General features: G+C 37.1%; 1 pseudogene; it reads left to right on the top strand.

Moving 5' to 3' along the window:
* Nucleotides 1–1,605: 1,605 nt before the first annotated feature.
* On the top strand, nucleotides 1,606–1,935 carry LOC111156829 (annotated as a pseudogene).
* Nucleotides 1,936–18,720: the final 16,785 nt, after the last annotated feature.

Genomic DNA, 18,720 nt, shown 5'->3' with positions numbered 1-18,720 from the left:
TCTATGGTTAGGTTGAAAAAATGTTTTGTGAGGGTTTTATTTTTTATAACTTTTGGAAGATAAAGAACTTTATCCAATTAATTTTGCAATTATGTGTGGGTGAAGATAGAGGCTGTCTACTTAAAGTCATCAAAACTCCTCAAATTGTTCCATTAACTATAGCAAAGAAAACTGCACTGGTTTTGTAAGTTCCTCATCTCAAGGAATTTCAAAAAATTAAAATATACTTTGTTTTCCAAGATACCAGACTGAAAGCAACTTATGCTTGTCATCTATTTACTAGCTCATTAAATTAAATAATAGGAGAGCAAAACTAACATACATAATGTCTAGAAATTCCAAGAATACATTTTTCAACCTGTATAATAAGTACGTATTTTCTAGTAATTTGTTAATTTATCAAGTATTTGTTTCAGGTGTTCTAAGAATTATTACAGACATTCAGAATGTGGAAATGAATAAGAGAAGTCAAGGGCTTATCTTTAGTAAGTTTATATTCTAGTGGTAAATGTCATAGAAAAGTAATAAATTACTAAAATAGTCTTGCATTGCAGTAAGACCTACAAAAACAACTAGGTCAATGTGCTAGAACATTACTAAGATACAGGGAATAGCTCCTATAGCCAATTTTCTTAGAGAAGACTTCTCTGAGGGGTTGATATTTGAACTGTAACTGAAGGAGATAGCCAAGATCGAAGAAAGTATATCCAAGTAAAGAGAAGAACAACTGGAAAAGCCCAGAGATGGAACCAAGTTGATGTATTTTTGAATTCAGAGGTTAGATAAATAAGGCCATCTTAGCTGGCGTATAAGTGCTAAAAGAGAGTGATTAGAGATGAGAGTACAGGGACAGGCAGAAAGGTAGGTATGTGCAAATAATATAAACAGAAAATGAATGATTTGACAATAAACACTGGAAGAAATGTCTGATTGATAATATCTCTCAAAGAACTGTGTTGAGAATTTTAAAGCTGATTCATGACTTTCCAGAAAGAATGCCATGGTAATTTAGCAATATCCATACACATCTGGTGTGTGTTATTGATTGTATATAAAGATCACATATATAAACAAACTCATATATAAACATCTTTCATATATATATATGTGTATACACACTATATGCGTCAATATATAAATCAGTAACATATAATGCATATATATGTGACGTGTATATATGTGTTATTGATTGTATATAAGGATCACATATATAAACATCTTATATATATATGTGTATATACACATATATATATGCTATATACTTGTATATATAGTTTATCTTTTTTTAATCTACTTGCCCATCCCAGGTATATAATAAATTTCATAGATTACTTTGCACTTGTATTGGTCACAGTGAAGTATAAATTTGTCAGTCTCTAATGAATTGCATCATATATAATGGGTGATGGCATTGTGGTGTGTCTAGCATACAGACTTTGAAATCATACAAACCTAAGTTTGAAACTGGGATCTATTAATTAAAAGCTGTGTAATGGAACTAGTATACTCTGTTTTGAGTGTTAATACTGTTATCTGTAAAAAGGCAGTCATACCTCATTTGCAAATTTATTTTAAGAATGTTAAATAATCTTCATGGACGCTGGGATGGTGCTCCTGGAGAGCGAGCAGTTCCTGATGGAGCTGATCAGACTGTTTCAGAAGTGCCAGTTGTCGGGCAGCGTGTTCATCACCCTGAAGAAGTATGATGGTCGAACTAAACCCATTCCAAGGAAGGGTTCTGTAGAGGGTTTTGAGCCCTCAGACAAGTGTCTGTTAAGAGCTACTGATGGGAAAAAGAAGATTAGCACTGTGGTGAGCTCCAAAGAAGTGAACAAGTTTCAGATGGCTTACTCAAATCTATAGAGAGCTAACATGGATGGGCTGAAGAAGAGGGACAAAAAGAGCAAGAGTAAGAAGAGCACAGCAGCACAGTGAAGGGCACCAGATATCCATCCTTCACCAACTAACCACTGAATTACTATTTTTTCTTTGGTTTTTACTTTTGGCCACAAATCTAGGTTTCTGGTTCCCTTATAATATCTTTTCATGTGAGATAAGTGTCATTTTGGATGGAAGAAAGGCTGCAGTGTTTACAGGATAGTTGTAAGAAGCCAAGTTTATTTGAGAATTGGCTGATTGGTCTTTGTTGTATGGTTGTGTATCCTGGGATTATAAAGTCTCTGTAGCCATCTGTGTGAAGAACAATGGATCTTTAAACCTGTATTTATCTGCACTAAAAAAAAAATAATAATCTTCGTAAATATGTAGTATTGGTTCAAAAATGGTCACTAGTGTTATTTCAAAGCTCTGTAGGATAACTCAATGTGTCTGTGTGTGTGTGTGTGTGTATGTATGTGTATGCATGTAAAGTTAATGTTCTAATTTAAGTTTGTGCTGTAGAATGATAACTTTGGAAACAGTAAATAATATTTATTCTCCAAAATAATATACATTACTCATTGGCTTTAGATGTATTACATACAATGTCCCTGATGATTTTTATATTAGGTGGCAAAGAGCAAAATACATACAATTTATGTTATACTCAAGAGGCAAAGTCATTTTTTAACGCTAGTCTTTAAATGATTGATTATGGCTTTTTGTTTTTATGTTTTCTGTTTTATCTTTTATTTTGAGAGGACATACTAAATGATATGTCAGACTTAAAAAGAACCTTTACACTTTCTTTTTAAAAGATATACATTTTTTTCAGTCTGTTTATGTTATGATTTTAATGAAATGCCAAGGACCTTTTTGCAAAAGGTCTGTAGTATTTGTAGACTTAATTTTTTTTTAGCTTTCAAGAAGTACTCTAAATGTCATAAAGGCTTGATCACCATTTTAAAAATAAATAAATTGGGAAAGTATCACAACTGTCCAAATAGGTTGTTTAAAATAAGTCACTTACTAATTCTTATATTTAAATTATTTGATTTTTTGCAGATGGAAATTGCAGTTTTCCATCCCTAGTTATTCTAAAAAGTAAGTTGTTCAATCTTTTTTCTTCTGAAGTCAAGTTGGCAAAGTTCATTAAGTGTAGGAGTTCTCAGATATGCCATGTGGGTGTATTAAGATTGGATACAATTTCAAACTTTTTCATGGTTTTAAGAAAGTTTGATTTATCTTTGCCTGCTAAATTATGTATTATTTTATACTATGAATTTCACTTGGTTTAAATTAGGCAAAGTGCCCTTAACTGCTCTTGAATTAAGCCTGTAAAGAAGCATAAACCCAAGAGTTACACATTTCTAAGAACCCAAAAGAAGTTGAAGTATATTTAACCTAGTTAGTATCTTTTGATAAGAGAAACTATCAAGTCTCTTCTAAAATTCTTAATATAGATGAAACCTGACTTAAATAATTGTAAATGCTCACCTATTCCAAAAGAAATTAACCCAAATGAGTTGGAAATGTTGAAGGGTTATTTTACCAAATAATTGAGAGTTGCCCTACAAACTCTTCTTCCTAGAAGAAAATGCATTTTGCAGCATTAGCACATTCCTCTCCCCTTCCAACTTAAATGCCTCTTTTTTCATGATGATCTTGACAGAAATAATACCATTAATCAATTAAGTATCAACAAAGAAAACAATCTTGAAGAAAAAAGGGGCAAGTAATTGTACTTTTCCCTTCTTTATAGGAAAGAAGTACTAGTAATGTCTATGGACAGAACTATTTCTTTTTTAAGGAATTTATTAAACTTTGATGACTGATTCTACTCTTCAAATGCATGGAAATGAGAAAAAAAGTGATATCATCATGTGTGTAAACCTCCCAAGTACTGCAGTGGAAACCTAGAGTAGTGACTTTCTACCACTCAGTTTGAACTGGGCACAAATGTGTTTTCATTCTTAGGTCCATTTTCTAAACACTGTTTTCCTAAACAAGAAAACACAAATCTGTCATTGTTTTTGTGAGGGGCTTCAAAAGGAACTAAAATTAGGGAAAATAAACCTCTGCTTTTGATTCAACCTTGAGGGATATGGAGAGTGGAGAAGTTTGGCCTCCAATGAAAGAAAAAAGAAGGGGGTGGGTCTACTCTGGGAAATGCTGTGAGTTGGCTTAGAAGTTGGGTCTGTTAATATGCTTTGGACATATTTTGTCAACACAGTTAATACCTAGAGTACTAACCAGATAACTGACTTCTATTTGGGAAAATTGATGAGGACCTTTAATGTTAACTTTCATAATGAGAAACAGAAAACTGAAAATAAAAGTGGATTTAAAAAGTTTCTTATGTCAAGAAATCCAAAGCAAGAAATAGAGTTTGCTATATATCAATACATATTGTGTTTTTGACACAAGTTGCTCTGTTGTATTGCTCCATCATTGCTACTGCCCCTCGGAACAATTTGTTACTTAAACTATAACTCCTGGAGGATTTTACTAGTTACCAAGCACATTTAGATATGGCCTTAAGAAAACATATACTGGCAACAGGTCTTTGGGGAGAAGGACCATATACGACCGTGAAGCTGGGCAGCTGGGGATGCCCAGCCACCCAGGGCAGAACACCGCCTGCTTCTGGGAAGCCGAGCACCCAGGAACACCCGGTCAGCTCAGGGTGGAATGAGATACCACCTGCTTCCCTTTTCCATTACGCTCCTTTCTCTTCCCAGAAGCGCCCGTTGTTAGTTAGATGAGTCCTTTGAATGTGCTTGTTTAACTATAAACTTCATCCTCCTTCTTGTTTGTCCACATGTGACTAATGTTTGACCTTCATCGGTTCTTCTGTTGGCTATTGTTTCTATCCAATAAAAGTGAGACTGTGGAGTTGCTCGTGGCAGCAGTCTTTTTGACTGTTGTCCCCTGCTCCCAATCTCTTGCAGCTGACTTGTTTGTGCCTAATTCTTCTCCCGTTCATCAGTTGGAAGTGGCACATCATCTTTGTATTATCCTCTCATGTCATGCAGCCATGACATCTTTGGATTAATACCAACTTAATTTTAATAGTGTACAAAACCTGCTTCAGCCCCTCTAACTCCCTGTATGCTGTTTTGATCACAAATTATGTCTATACATTTTCCCCTGTAAAAATAGATTTATATTACTGCTTTATACAGTTTTCTTCTAAATTAGATAGAAAAAAAAAAACGCAAATGGGAAACATACTTATGCTGTCTTTTATACTTAACTCATGCAGCTGCCTTTATTGGTGTTTTGTGAGGTAGGAAACAAGGGCAGAAGACATAGTAGATTTCCTTACTATCTACAGCCCATTGACAAGTCCTTAAAACAGGCAGAGTGACATTCTCCTAGGGATTCAACTGCGTCAATGTCACTAGTTTGTTAAGGGCAAAAGGCAATCTTCGCCAACCTCTGGGATCCTGTAAGTCTGCTTCACATATAAAAATTCTTTTGGAAACTTCCTTTATCTTTATTCCCCAAGATACATGTGGACAACCATCCCCCAAGCCTATGACCCACCGATATATCTCCAGAGGGTCTCATGACTCAGGTTTTATAAGATGGTAATAAATAATGCTTTCCCAACAATAGTTAGCTCCCTCAACATCCTGGAAACCTTGCTTGCCAATTCCTTAGAGACTTACCCTATGCCTAACCCCCTCCCAACTGAAAGCATATAATGGACCACTCCTCATGACCCTGGTGCAGCTCTTTCTGCCCATGGGTCCTATTGCTGTGCTTTAATAAAACCACCTTTTTGTACCAAAGACATCTGGAGAATTCTTTCTTGGCTGTTGGCTTTGAACCTAACATCTTTCCTAGATCACTTTGTATTTCTTCATGTGACTTTGAGTTGCTATTTAGTGTCTTCTTTTGGCTTGAAGATCTCACTTGCATATTTTTGTAGGGTAAGTCTACTACCGACTGTTTTTCCGAATGGCAGCTTTATTCAGTCATAAAGCAAAATTAGCCACAATTTTAAAGCAGGTTCAGGATTCAAAACTCAGTGACATTTCACCATGTGATTAAACTTGGCTTCTTAAAGGAACAGTACATAGCAGAACATAAGACAAACCACACAACAAATAAGATAACAGAGGGTGTAGGAAGTTAAGGAACGAAATGGGAAGTCAGTCTGTGGGCATGCAATTGAGTTAAGGCCTCGGTCTTGTCTGGGTCAGCTCTCAGCACTCACTGCTTCTGATGTTCAAGCAGTGAAGGATCTTGGTTCTATTCTGAGATCAATTGGGCAGAGCCTTTGGTGGCAGTTGGATTTTTTTAAGTGGTTAGACATGGAGAGGTCATGTCTAAAGAGTGACAGTTTGCTGCCAAAATCTTCCCCTTTTTAATGGGAGTTAATTGGTCTTGGGCCCCTGCAGAACTCCTCTGATTCTGATTGTTATCCATTCTAGGGTGTTAGCTGGTGTTGATCCTGGTAATATCTCATAGCTGCAGTACCTTGACTACTTATGTCATGGCTTGACACAGGCCTCTTTTTGACATGAGAGATTCCACTTTCCTCTCTACAACACACACACACACACACACACACACACACACATTAACTTTTTTTTTTTTTAATTTTAGGACTTTGAATATGTCATCCTACTGCCTTAGGCTTTCATAGTCTTGATGATAAATTATATGTTAATCTTATTGAAGATCCCTGTTCAAGATCAGTCACTTTTCTCTTGCTGCTTTGAAGATTCTTTGTGTGTGGCCTTTAGTAGTTTGACTGTGATGTGTCTTTGTGTTTAGCTCACATGTAGTTCCTTGAGCTTCCTGAATGTGTAGATTAAAGGATTTCATCAATTTAGGGATTTTTTTTTTACTATTATTTCTTAAGATAATTCTTTCTGTCCCTTTCTATTTATTCTCTTCTTCTGAGATTCTCATTAGGCATAACCTGGTATGTTTTATGGTATCTCACAGGTCTCTGAAATTTCATACATTTCTCTTCTTTCTTTGTTACTTTCTTTTCCTCATACTTGGTAATCTCAACTGAACTATCTTTTGGTTCACTGATTCTTTCTTCTTCCTACTCTAATCTCTCATTAATCCCCTGTAACAACTTTTTTTTAAAATTCCAGCAATTGTAATTTTAATACCAAAGTTTATATTTTGTTTCTTTTTATTATTTCTATTTATATTCTCTCTCTTCTTAAAAAATATTTGACAGAGAGAGACACAGCAAGAGAGGGAACACAAGCAGGGGGAGTGGAAGAGGGAGAATTGGGCTTCCCTGCTGAGTAGGAAGCCTGATGCGGGACTTGATTCCGGGACCCTGGGACCATGACCTGAACTGAAGGCAGATACCTAACAACTGAGCCACACAGGTGCCCCTCTATTTATATTCTCTGTATGATGAGATATTTTCTCATATTTACTTCTTCAACTTATTTTCTTCTAACTTTAGAGCATATTTAAAATAGTTGATTGAAAGTCTTTGTCTACTAAGTTTAGTGTCTGTTTTCTCAGGAAAAGTTTCTATTGATATTTTTTCCCTGTGTATGGGCCACAATTTGGATGCCTCATGATTGCTGTCATTGTTGAAAACTGTACATTTTAAATGCTAGAATGAGGTAACTCTGGAAATCAGTTTCTACTGTCTCTCAAGGTTTTTTGTTGCTGTTGTTTATTATAGGTGTTGTAGTTTGCTTATAAGTTTTCTGAATGAATTCTGTATAGTTTAAATATTTTGTCATGTGTGGCCGCTGAATTCTGTACTCAATTAACTAGTCAGCAAATGATAAGAACAGAGGTTTCCTTAAATGCCTGGAATCAATAAATCTCCCAACCTTTTCCAAGGACTCTGTATATATTTGGGGCTTTTACTTAACATTCATCTAGGTAGCTTAAAACTTTGCTTAAATTTCACATGCTCCTTACACAGAGCTTCTAGCACCTAGAAATGAAATCTTAGGGCCTTCTTAGATCTTTCCTGGACATGTGTACATCTCTGCATTTGCATGGCTTTGTAGAATCCCAAGAATATGTTGGGAGTTTTTCAGAGTTCTTGTAAACATTGTGGTCCTTAGCTTTTGCTGTTAAGCTTTTGGCATAGACTACTGTTTCTCCTAGCTATTACCCATTACCTCAAGCAGTCATGCCATTAAAACAGTTGCCAGTAAATATTTTCCTCAAATGTTAGTTTAAGAGCAGCTTTTAGCACTGGGAAAGCTCTGATCAGATTTCATAAAAACAAGCTTTTGGGGGCATCTAGGTGGCTCAGTTGGTTAAGCATCTGACTTCAGCTCAGGTCAGGATCCCAGAGTACTGGGATCAAACCCCGCATCAGGCTCCCTGCTCAGTGGGAAGCCTGCTTCTCCCTCTCACACTCCCCTTGCTTGTGTTCCCCTCTTTTGCTGTCTCTCTCTGTCAAATAAATAAAAGATCTTTAAAAAAAACAAACAACAACAAAAAATAAACAAGCCTTTTGAGCAGCTCTGCCAATAAACTATGAGACATGTAGAATGTCTTTGTGAATTACACCAATTCTTTCTTCAGTAATGGGAATCTGTGATGTTATATTCAGTACCAGCACTGAGTTAAGAAGAGGGCATTCATCTACAGTGAATCAAAATGCCATGGAAGTCACTTTCTTACTGATATTCTGCCACTGTTTTTGCATAAATTCTTTCCAGTTTGCTGTGAACTTTCAGCTAGTTTCCTGAGTTCTGGAAAAATAAAAATTTCTTACAGTTTTTGCAAGTCCCCCCCCCCCCACTGCTTTTATGGAGAAGCTAATTTTCAGAGGTTCTTAACTATATTATTTTTGCCAATGTCACACAGGCATGGCATCTTAATGCAGCCATCATGAAGAGAGAAGGGGCAAAGAAGGGCAGTGCCTAACTCTAAGGATATTTCCAATATGTTAGATATAATTCTTTCCCTTCTATATCCTTGGCCAAAGTAGCTGCAAATCAGTTGGGAAAACATTTACTCACAGTGGCCATATACCCTGCTAATGATCAGAGTCCCATTGTTGAGCAACCAGGAAAGAATGGTTATGGCAGAAAAAGGCAGCTACAATATTTTCTTGTATTCAACATATTTCCTACTCCCCAAGGGAAACTCCTAATTCTGTTCTTATATCAACCTCATAACTCTTTTTTTTTTTTTTATTCTTGTGAGGACTAAGTTAGGAGTGACTTATGGTGACATCCAACCTCATAATTCAGTTCAGTTACTTTATCCAGCCCATTGTTAAAGTTATTTCTGTGTGCTAAACTATCCTCTCTGTCCAGCTCAGATATGGCTCATTATAGTGCAGAAATGTAAAAACATAATAAATAAATTGAAAATGAAGATAGGGTCGCCTGGGTGACTCAGTGGGTTAAAGCCTCTGCCTTTGGCTCAGGTCATGATTCCAGGGTCCTGGGATCGAGCCCCGCATCGGGCTCTCTGCTCAGTGGGGAGCCTGCTTCTCCCTCTCTCTCTCTGCCTGCCTCTCTACCTACTTGTGATCTCTGTCAAATAAATAAATAAAATCTTAAGAAAAAGAAAAATGAAGGGGCGCCTGGGTGGCTCAGTTGGTTAAGCCGCTGCCTTCAGCTCAGGTCATGATCTCAGGGTCCTGGGATCGAGTCCCGCATTGGGCTCTCTGCTCAGCTGGGAGCCTGCTTCCCTCCCTCTCTCTCTGCCTTCCTCTCTGTCTACTTGTGATCTCTCTCTGTCAAATAAATAAAATCTTTAAAAAAAAAAAAGAAAAGAAAAATGAAGATAAAAAAATAAATCATCAATGATTTATTTGTAGCTATTATCAGATACCACTTGGCAGGAATTGTACAAATTACCTGATTTCTTATGGGAGTAAGTTATTTGTTTAGGCTAGCTAAAAGACCTTGTGTCTGCCTCTGCATTTCTGACCTAGAATTTTGCTAAAAACAGTAAAAAGAAGGCAGAAATAGCAAAGGGAAAATTCCATAATATAGTTTTCCCCCCTACTATTTTCCCTATCACTATACCACTGATTTTCATGTTCTCCTACCATATATACTTCAAATGATATCTGGATTAATATTTTTATCTCTGCAAAACATTGTACCAGATTTTTATCCTTCAGTACCTGAGTTCTTTAAATCTGTCTCTATTATGATCTGGACATGAGGAATCCATAGACAACTTTTGGCTTCGAAACAAAATTGCTTCAAAACAAAAACTCACCAGTATGATTCATGACCTACATTTACCTCTTGACATAACACTAATAATCAGATACTGGGCTTTCTGCTTCAGCTGCCATGGGGAAAAACATGTCCATTTCTCTACTTGTCACCTGAAATCGGAGTTTCCACTTCAAGGGGTTTACTTCTGTCTTTCAGAATTTCATGTGGGTGTATTTGCTGGTTGGAAGTTTTGTCAGTTATCAAACTATATCTGTTAGGTTGTTTGGGTATGTAATATTTGATTCTCCAGACTTTAGCATGCAGTAAACTTTGTGTAACGTTTATTGTCAGAGGTCAAAATGGTGTTGAGTGATTTTTTAATATCTGCCAAAAATCCAAGGCAGTGAAGTCATGGTACAAAAAGTATTAATATTGTATCTGTTGACAGCTATAGCTATAGTGTTTGTTGTAGGTACAGGGGAAGGCAGAGAAGGTAAAATGACAAGAATATCTTGCTTTGAATAGAATTAGAAGAATGAGAAGAGAATGGAGAGGTAATCTAATTATCTAACTTGTCCAAATTATCCACTGTAAAAAGTCATTCACTTTGCTTTTATTTTTTGTGTTCCCATTCTTCTTTCTTTTTGTTCTACCTTTCTCTATTTTTTTCTTATCCGCTACTCTCTTTTCTTTATTCTTTTAGGTTATATTTCTTCTTAAATAACTATACATGTACTAGTCCCTCTATATTCTATATCACAGCAATTTTAAAAGTCCTATGATAAAGTTTCAGATGGCTTCATTTAAGAAATCATGTGGAAAACAGGATAAACCATTTTTAGATAGTTATGGAGGAATACTAAACCAGTGGTGGGCATAAGTTTTATAACTCTTGATCTCCTTGTTTTTAATGTTTTACATTACACTTAACAGTTTATGACTCCCTTGGATGATAGTTACCCATTGGCACCTCTTATCATGATATCCATGGCACCTCTTATCATGAAATCTTATGACATCCACGCTCTTCCTTTCTCTCTTTCCTTTTATTGTTCTTTATTTTAGAGAAATTTCAAAAACAGAAAAGCAAAAACAGTTTTGTTTTTAATTTTCTGAAACATACCTGAAGAAATCATTCTTCAGTTAAGGAAATCATCATAGTCTTTAGTAAATGCTCTCTGATACCAAGTCAGCACGGCTTATTCTGAACAGTCAAACACACATCAAGTATTTTTTAGTTTCTAGAACATTTTAAAAAATTAAAGTTCATGAAATGAAGACTAATTGCTTACTTTAATAAGGATTTTAAAAAAGAGACTACCTACAATTCATTATTCATGTTAATTTAAAACACATTTTTGACCCTTTGTCCTAAAGGTATTGTCTTCTCAGGCAAATGTCTTATAGACATGTCACTTGGCAAACATAAAGTTAGCTCTAAAATATCCTTTATTTTGTGAATTTATTTTCCTTTCAAGTTCTTTTATTACTTTTTGTTCTCTGACACAAAAGACTGAACAATGACATGAAATAATATATTGCTCCCTGGAGAATTACTCATTATCTGTTAAACATTCATCAAGTGTTATTAAGTATTTAAAAATGCAAAAAGCATAGCTAGTTAGTGACAAAAGCTTTCATGTAATTGGTAGAATTAATATAATGAGTTGAAAAAAAATCTGTCTCCATGAAGAGAACGTCTTTGGGAAAATGTGAGATACTAAAAGAAGTATAACTGCTTTATTTATTCTCCCAACTATACTGTTTTGAATGGAATATTGATTAAAATAAGTCCCAATTGGGTTATAGTGAATACTGATATATCAAAGTGTCATCTTCTAGACATTGACAATCTTATTAGTACAGAAAATGTGGGTTTGGAAAACAGCGATTTGAAGTGAATATTCTTTAGCTATAAGCATAAAAATTTTTAAAAGATTTATTTATTTGTGTGTGTGTGTGTGTGAGAGAGAGAGAGAGAGAGAGAGAGCGAGAAAGAGCACATGTACAGCAGGGAGGAGCAGAGGTAGAGGGAGAGACAGTCCCAGGCAGATCCTGTGCTAAGATTAGAGGCCAATGTGTGGCTTAATCTCATGACCCTGTGATCACAACCTGAGCTAAAACCAAGAGTTGGTCGCTTAACTGACTGAGCCATGCTTGGCATCCCCATGCTTAAATTATAAGAATTAGCATCATTAAGCTTGTGTTCTAGGCTAGACTGAGAAAATAAGGCAATAAAAGTAACTGATGATAGAGAAAAGAATGAAGGGGAAAAAAAACACTTTTAAAAGAAATGTTCTTAAAAGATGGAATTGGGTATTTCATTTTCTTTTTTTCAGGATGCTCTTTGAGATAGCTCATGTTAGTTCTTTCTTTTTTTTTTTTTAATTTTATATATTTTTTAAACATATATTTTTATCCCCAGGGGTACAGGTCTGTGAATCGCCGGGTTTACATATTTCACAGCACTTACCATAGCACATACCCTCCCCAATGTCCATAACCCTACCCCCCAACCCCCCTCCCCCCATCAACCCTCAGTTTGTTTTGTGAGATTAAGAGTCACTTATGGTTTGTCTCCCTCCCAATCCCATCGTGTTTCATTTACTCTTCTCCTACCCCCTTAACCCCCCATGATGCATCTCCTCTCCCTCATATCAGGAAGATCATATGATAGTTGTCTTTCTCCGATTGACTTATTTCGCTAAGCATGATACCCTCTAGTTCCATCCACGTCATTGCAAATGGCAAGATTTCATTTCTTTTGATGGCTGCATAGTATTCCATTGTGTATATATACCACTTCTTCTTTATCCATTCATCTGTTGATGGACATATAGGTTCTTTCCATAGTTTGGCTATTGTAGACATTGCTGCTATGAACATTCAGGTGCACGTGCCCCTTCGGATCACTACGTTTGCATCTTTAGGATAAATACCCAGCAGTGCATTCCTGGGTCATAGGGTAGTTCTATTTTCAACATTTTGAGGAACCTCCATGCTGTTTTCCAGAGTGGTTGCACCAGCTTGCATTCCCACCAACAGTGTAGGAGGGTTCCCCTTTCTCTGCATCCTCGCCAGCATCTGTCATTTCCTGACTTGTTAATTTTAGCCATTCTGACTGGTGTGAGGTAATATCTCATTGTGGTTTTGATTTGTATTTCCCTGATGCCGAGTGATATGGAGCACTTTTTCATGTGTCTGTTGGCCATCTGGATGTCTTCTTTGCAGAAATGTCTGTTCATGTCCTCTGCCCATTTCTTGATTGGATTATTTGTTCTTTGGGTGTTGAGTTTGCTAAGTTCTTTACAGATTTTGGACACTAGCCCTTTATCTGATATGTCGTTTGCAAATATCTTCTCCCGTTCTGTCAGTTGTCTTTTGGTTTTGTTAACTGTTTCCTTTGCTGTGCAAAAGCTTTTGATCTTGATAAAATCCCAATAGTTCATTTTTGCCCTTGCTTCCCTTGCCTTTGGCGATGTTCCTAGGAAGATGTTGCTGCAGCTGAGGTCGAAGAGGTTGCTGCCTGTGTACTCCTCAAGGATTTGGATGGATTCCTTTCTCACATTGAGGTCCTTCATCCATTTTGAGTCTATTTTCGTGTTTGGTATAAGGAAATGGTCCAATTTCATTTTTCTGCATGTGGCTGTCCAATTTTCCCAACACCATTTATTGAAGAGGCTGTCTTTTTTCCATTGGACATTCTTTCCTGCTTTGTCGAAGATGAGTTGACCATAGAGTTGAGGGTCTATTTCTGGGCTCTCTATTCTGTTCCATTGATCTATGTGTCTGTTTTTGTGCCAGTACCATGCTGTCTTGATGATGACAGTTTTATAATAGAGCTTGAAGTCCGGAATTGTGATGCCACCAACTTTGGCTTTCTTTTTCAATATTGCTTTGGCTATTCGAGATCTTTTCTGGTTCCATATAAGTTTTAGGATTATTTGTTCCATTTCTTTGAAAAAAAAAAATGGATGGTACTTTGATAGGAATTGCATTAAATGTGTAGATTGATTTAGGTAGCATAGACATTTTCACAATATTTATTCTTCCAGTCCAGGAGCATAGAACATTTTCCCATTTCATTGTGTCTTCCTCAATTTCTTTCATGAGTACTTTATAGTTTTCTGAGTATAGATTCTTAGCCTATTTGGTTAGGTTTATTCCTAGGTATCTTATAGTTTTGGGTGCAATTGTAAATGGGATTGACTCCTTCATTTCTCTTTCTTCTGTCTTGTTGTTGGTGTAGAGAAATGCAATGTAGAGATTTCTGTGCATTGATTTTATATCCTGACACTTTACTGAATTCCTGTACAAGTTCAAGCAGTTTTGGAGTGGAGTCTTTTGGGTTTTCCACATATAGTATCATATCATCTGTGAAGAGTGATAGTTTGACTTCTTCTTTGCTGATTTGGATGCCTTTAATTTCCTTTTGTTGTCTGATTGCTGAGGCTAGGACTTCTAGTACTATGTTGAATAGCAGTGGTGATAACGGACATCCCTGCCGTGTTCCTGACCTGAGCGGAAAAGCTTTCAGTTTTTCTCCATTGAGAATGATATTTGCGGTGGGTTTTTCATAGATGGCTTTGATAATATTGAGGTATGTGCCTTCTATCCCTACACTTTGAAGAGTTTTGATCAGGAAGGGATGCTGTACTTTGTCAAATGCTTTTTCAGCATCTATGGCGAGCATCATATGGTTCTTGTTCTTTCTTTTATTAATGTGTTGTATCACATTGATTGATTTGTGGATGTTGAACCACTCTTGCAGCCCTGGAATAAATCCCACTTGGTCGTGGTGAATAATCCTTTTAATGTACTGTTGAATCCTATTGGCTAGTATTTTGGTGAGAATTTTTGCATCTGTGTTCTTCAAGGATATTGGTCTGTAGTTCTCTTTTTTGATGGGATCCTTGTCTGGTTTTGGGATCAAGGTGATGCTGGCCTCATAAAATGAGTTTGGAAGTTTTCCTTCCATTTCTATTTTTTGGAACAGTTTCAGGAGAATAGGAATTCGTTCTTCTTTAAATGTTTGGTAGAATTCCCCCGGGAAGCTGTCTGGCCCTGGGCTTTTGTTTGTTGGAGATTTTTGATGACTGTTTCAATCTCCTTACTGGTTATGGGTCTGTTCAGGCTTTCTATTTCTTCCTGGTTCAGTTGTGGTAGTTTATATGTCTATAGGAATGTATCCATTTCTTCCAGATTGTCAAATTTATTGGCGTAGAGTTGCTCATAGTATGTTCTTATAATGGTTTGTATTTCTTTGGTATTCGTTGTGATCTCTCCTCTTTCATTCATGATTTTATTTATTTGGATCCTTTCTCTTTTCTTTTTGATAAGTCTGGCCAGGGGTTTATCAATCTTATTAATTCTTTCAAAGAATCAGCGCCTAGTTTCGTTGATTTTTTCAACTGTTTTTTTGGTTTCTATTTTATTGATTTCTGCTCTGATCTTTATGATTTCTCTTCTCCTGCTGGGTTTAGGGTTTCTTTCTTGTTCTTTCTCCAGCTCCTTTAGGTGTAGGGTTAGGTTGTGGACCTGAGACCTTTCTTGTTTCTTGAGAAAGGCTTGTACCGCTATATATTTTCCTCTCAACTGCCTTTGTTGTGTCCCACAGATTTTGAACTGTTGTGTTTTCATTATCATTTGTTTCCATGAATTTTTTCAATTCTTTAATTTCCTGGTTGACCAATTCATTCTTTAGAAGAATGCTGTTTAGTCTCCATGTATTTGGGTTTTTTCCAAATTTCCTCTTGTGATTGAGTTCTAGCTTCAGAGCATTGTGGTCTGAAAATATGCAGGGAATGGTCCCAAACTTTTGATACCGGTTGAGACCTGATTTAGGACCGAGGATGTGATCTATTCTGGAGAATGTTCCATGTGCACTAGAGAAGAAGGTGTATTCTGTTGCTTTGGGATGAAATGTTCTGAATATATCTGTGATGTCCATCTGGTCCAGTGTGTCATTTAAGGCCTTTATTTCCTTGTTGATCTTTTGCTTGGATGATCTGTCCATTTCAGTGAGGAGAGTGTTAAAGCCCCCTACTATTATTGTATTATTGTTGATGTGTTTCTTTGATTTTGTTATTAATTGGTTTATATAGTTGGCTGCTCCCACGTTAGGGGCATAGATAATTAAAATTGTTAGATCTTCTTGTTGGACAGATCCTTTGAGTATGATATAGTATCCTTCCTCATCTCTTATTATAGTCTTTGGCTTAAAATCTAATTGATCTGATATAAGGATTGCCACTCCTGCTTTTTTCTGATGTCCATTAACATGGTAAATTCTTTTCCACCCCCTCACTTTAAATCTGGAGGTGTCTTCGGGTTTAAAATGAGTTTCTTGTAGGCAACATATAGATGGGTTTTGGTTTTTTATCCATTCTGATACCCTGTGTCTTTTGATTGGGGCATTTAGCCCATTAACATTCAGGGTAACTACTGAGAAATATGAATTTAGTGCTATTGTATTGCCTATAAGGTGACTGTTATTGTATATTGTCTCTGTTCCTTTCTGATCTACTACTTTTAGGGTCTCTCTTTGCTTAGAGGACCCCTTTCAATATTTCCTGTAGATCTGGTTTGGTGTTTGTAAATTCTTTCAGTTTTTGTTTGTCCTGGAAGCTTTTAATCTCTCCTTCTATTTTCAATGATAGCCTAGCTGGATGTAGTATTCTTGGCTGCATGTTTTTCTCGTTTAGTACTCTGAATATATCATGCCAGCTCTTTCTGGCCTGCCAGGTCTCTGTAGAGAAGTCTGCTGCCAATCTAATATTTTTACCATTATATGTTACAGACTTCTTTTCCCAGGCTGCTTTCAGGATTTTCTCTTTGTCACTAAGACTTGTAAATTTTACTATTAGGTGACGGGGTGTGGACCTATTCTTATTGATTTTGAGGGGGGTTCTCTAAACCTCCTGGATTTTGATGCTTGTTCCCTTTTCCATATTGGGGAAATTCTCTCCAATAATTCTCTCTAATATACCTTCTGCTGCCCTCTCTCTTTCTTCTTCTTCTGGAATCCCACTTATTCTAATGTTGTTTCATCTTATGGTGTCACTTATCTCTCGCATTCTCCCCTCATGGTCCCGTAGCTGTTTGTCCCTCTTTTGCTCAGCTTCTTTATTCTCTGTCATTTGGTCTTCTATATCGCTAATTCTTTCTTCTGCCTCATTTATCCTAGCAGTGAGAGCCTCCATTTTTTATTGCACCTCATTAATAGCTTTTTTGATTTCAACTTGGTTAGATTTTAGTTCTTTTATTTCTCCAGAAAGGGATTTTATATCTCCCGAGAGGGTTTCTCTAATACCTTCCATGCCTTTTTCGAGCCCGTCTAGAACCTTGAGAATCATCATTCTGAACTCTAGATCTGACAAATTACCAATGTCTCTATTGATTAGGTCCATAGCCTTTGGTACTGCCTCTTGTTCTTTTTTTTTTGTGGTGAATTTTTCCGCCTTGTCATTTTGTCCAGATAAGAGTATATGAAGGTGCAAGTAAAATACTAAAAGGGTGGCAACAACCCCAGGAAAAAATGCTTTAACCAAATCAGAAGAGATCCCAAATCGTGAGGGGGGAGAAAGGGGATAAAAGGAGTTTCAGAAAGAAAGAAAAAAAAAATGAAACAATTAAAAGAAGAAAACAAATAAAGAAAAAATATAAAAAAGAAAAAAATATATATATATATATTAGATAAACTAGTTAAAAAACGTTAAAAAGGAAAAGGGTAAAAGTTAAAAAAATTTAGCAGAAGTAGAGAAAAAAATTGAAAAAAAAATTAAATTAACTGCAAGGCTAAAGAATCATGGGGAGAAAGCCATGAGCTCCGTGCTTTGCTTTCTCCTCCTCTGGAATTCTGCTGCACTCCTTGGTATTGAAACTGCACTCCTTGGTAGGTGAACTTGGTCCTGGCTGGATTTCTTGTTGATCTTCTGGGGGAGGGGCCTGTTGTAGTGATTCTCAAGTGTCTTTGCCCCCGGCAGAGTTGCACCGCCCTTACCACGGCCGGGTTGAGTAATCTGATCGGGTTTGCTTTCGGGAGCTTTTGTTCCCTGAGCACTTTCTGTAGAGTTCTGGATGATGGGAATCAAGATGGCAGCCTCCCAATCTCCGGCCTGGAGGAGCTGAGAGCCCAGGGCCCCACTCCTCAATGCGCCCTCAGAGAACAGCACCCAATTACTCCCGTCACCCTGGCCTCCGGCCGCGTTCCCAACTGACCGAGCCTGTGACCGGTTCAAGGTAACCCTGAGCTTAGAGCTCACTCCTTGGCTCTGTCTCTGTAGGCAGCTTCCCCGCTCTAATACCTGTAAGCTCTGTGACATTCAGACACCCCCGATCCTTCTGTGACCTTGTGGGACCTGAGGCCACGCTGACCCCGTGTGGGCTTCACCCTGGTTAAGCCTCTGGAGCGATGTCCCTCAGTGGAACAGACTTTTAAAAGTCCTGCTTTTGTGCTCCATTGCTCTGCTGCTTGCCAGGAGCCGGCCCCTTCCCCACGGTCTATCTTCCTGTCGCATTGGATTCACTTCTCCGCCAGTCCTACCTTTCAGAAAGTGGATGATTTTCTGTTTCTAGAATTGTTGTTCTTCTTCTCTTCGATCTCCCATTGGATTTGTAGGTGTTTGCAATCTTTAGATAAGCTATCTAGCTGATCTCCTGCTACTTCAGGTAGCAGGAGATCAGCTAGATAGCTTATCTAAAG

Source organism: Enhydra lutris, unplaced genomic scaffold (assembly GCF_002288905.1).
Source record: "Enhydra lutris kenyoni isolate GAN:26980312 unplaced genomic scaffold, ASM228890v2 scaffoldscaffold3, whole genome shotgun sequence".
Lineage (NCBI taxonomy): Eukaryota > Metazoa > Chordata > Mammalia > Carnivora > Mustelidae > Enhydra > Enhydra lutris.
Note: the sequence above shows the minus strand (reverse complement) of the source record. Positions and strands in the feature narration are given on the sequence as shown.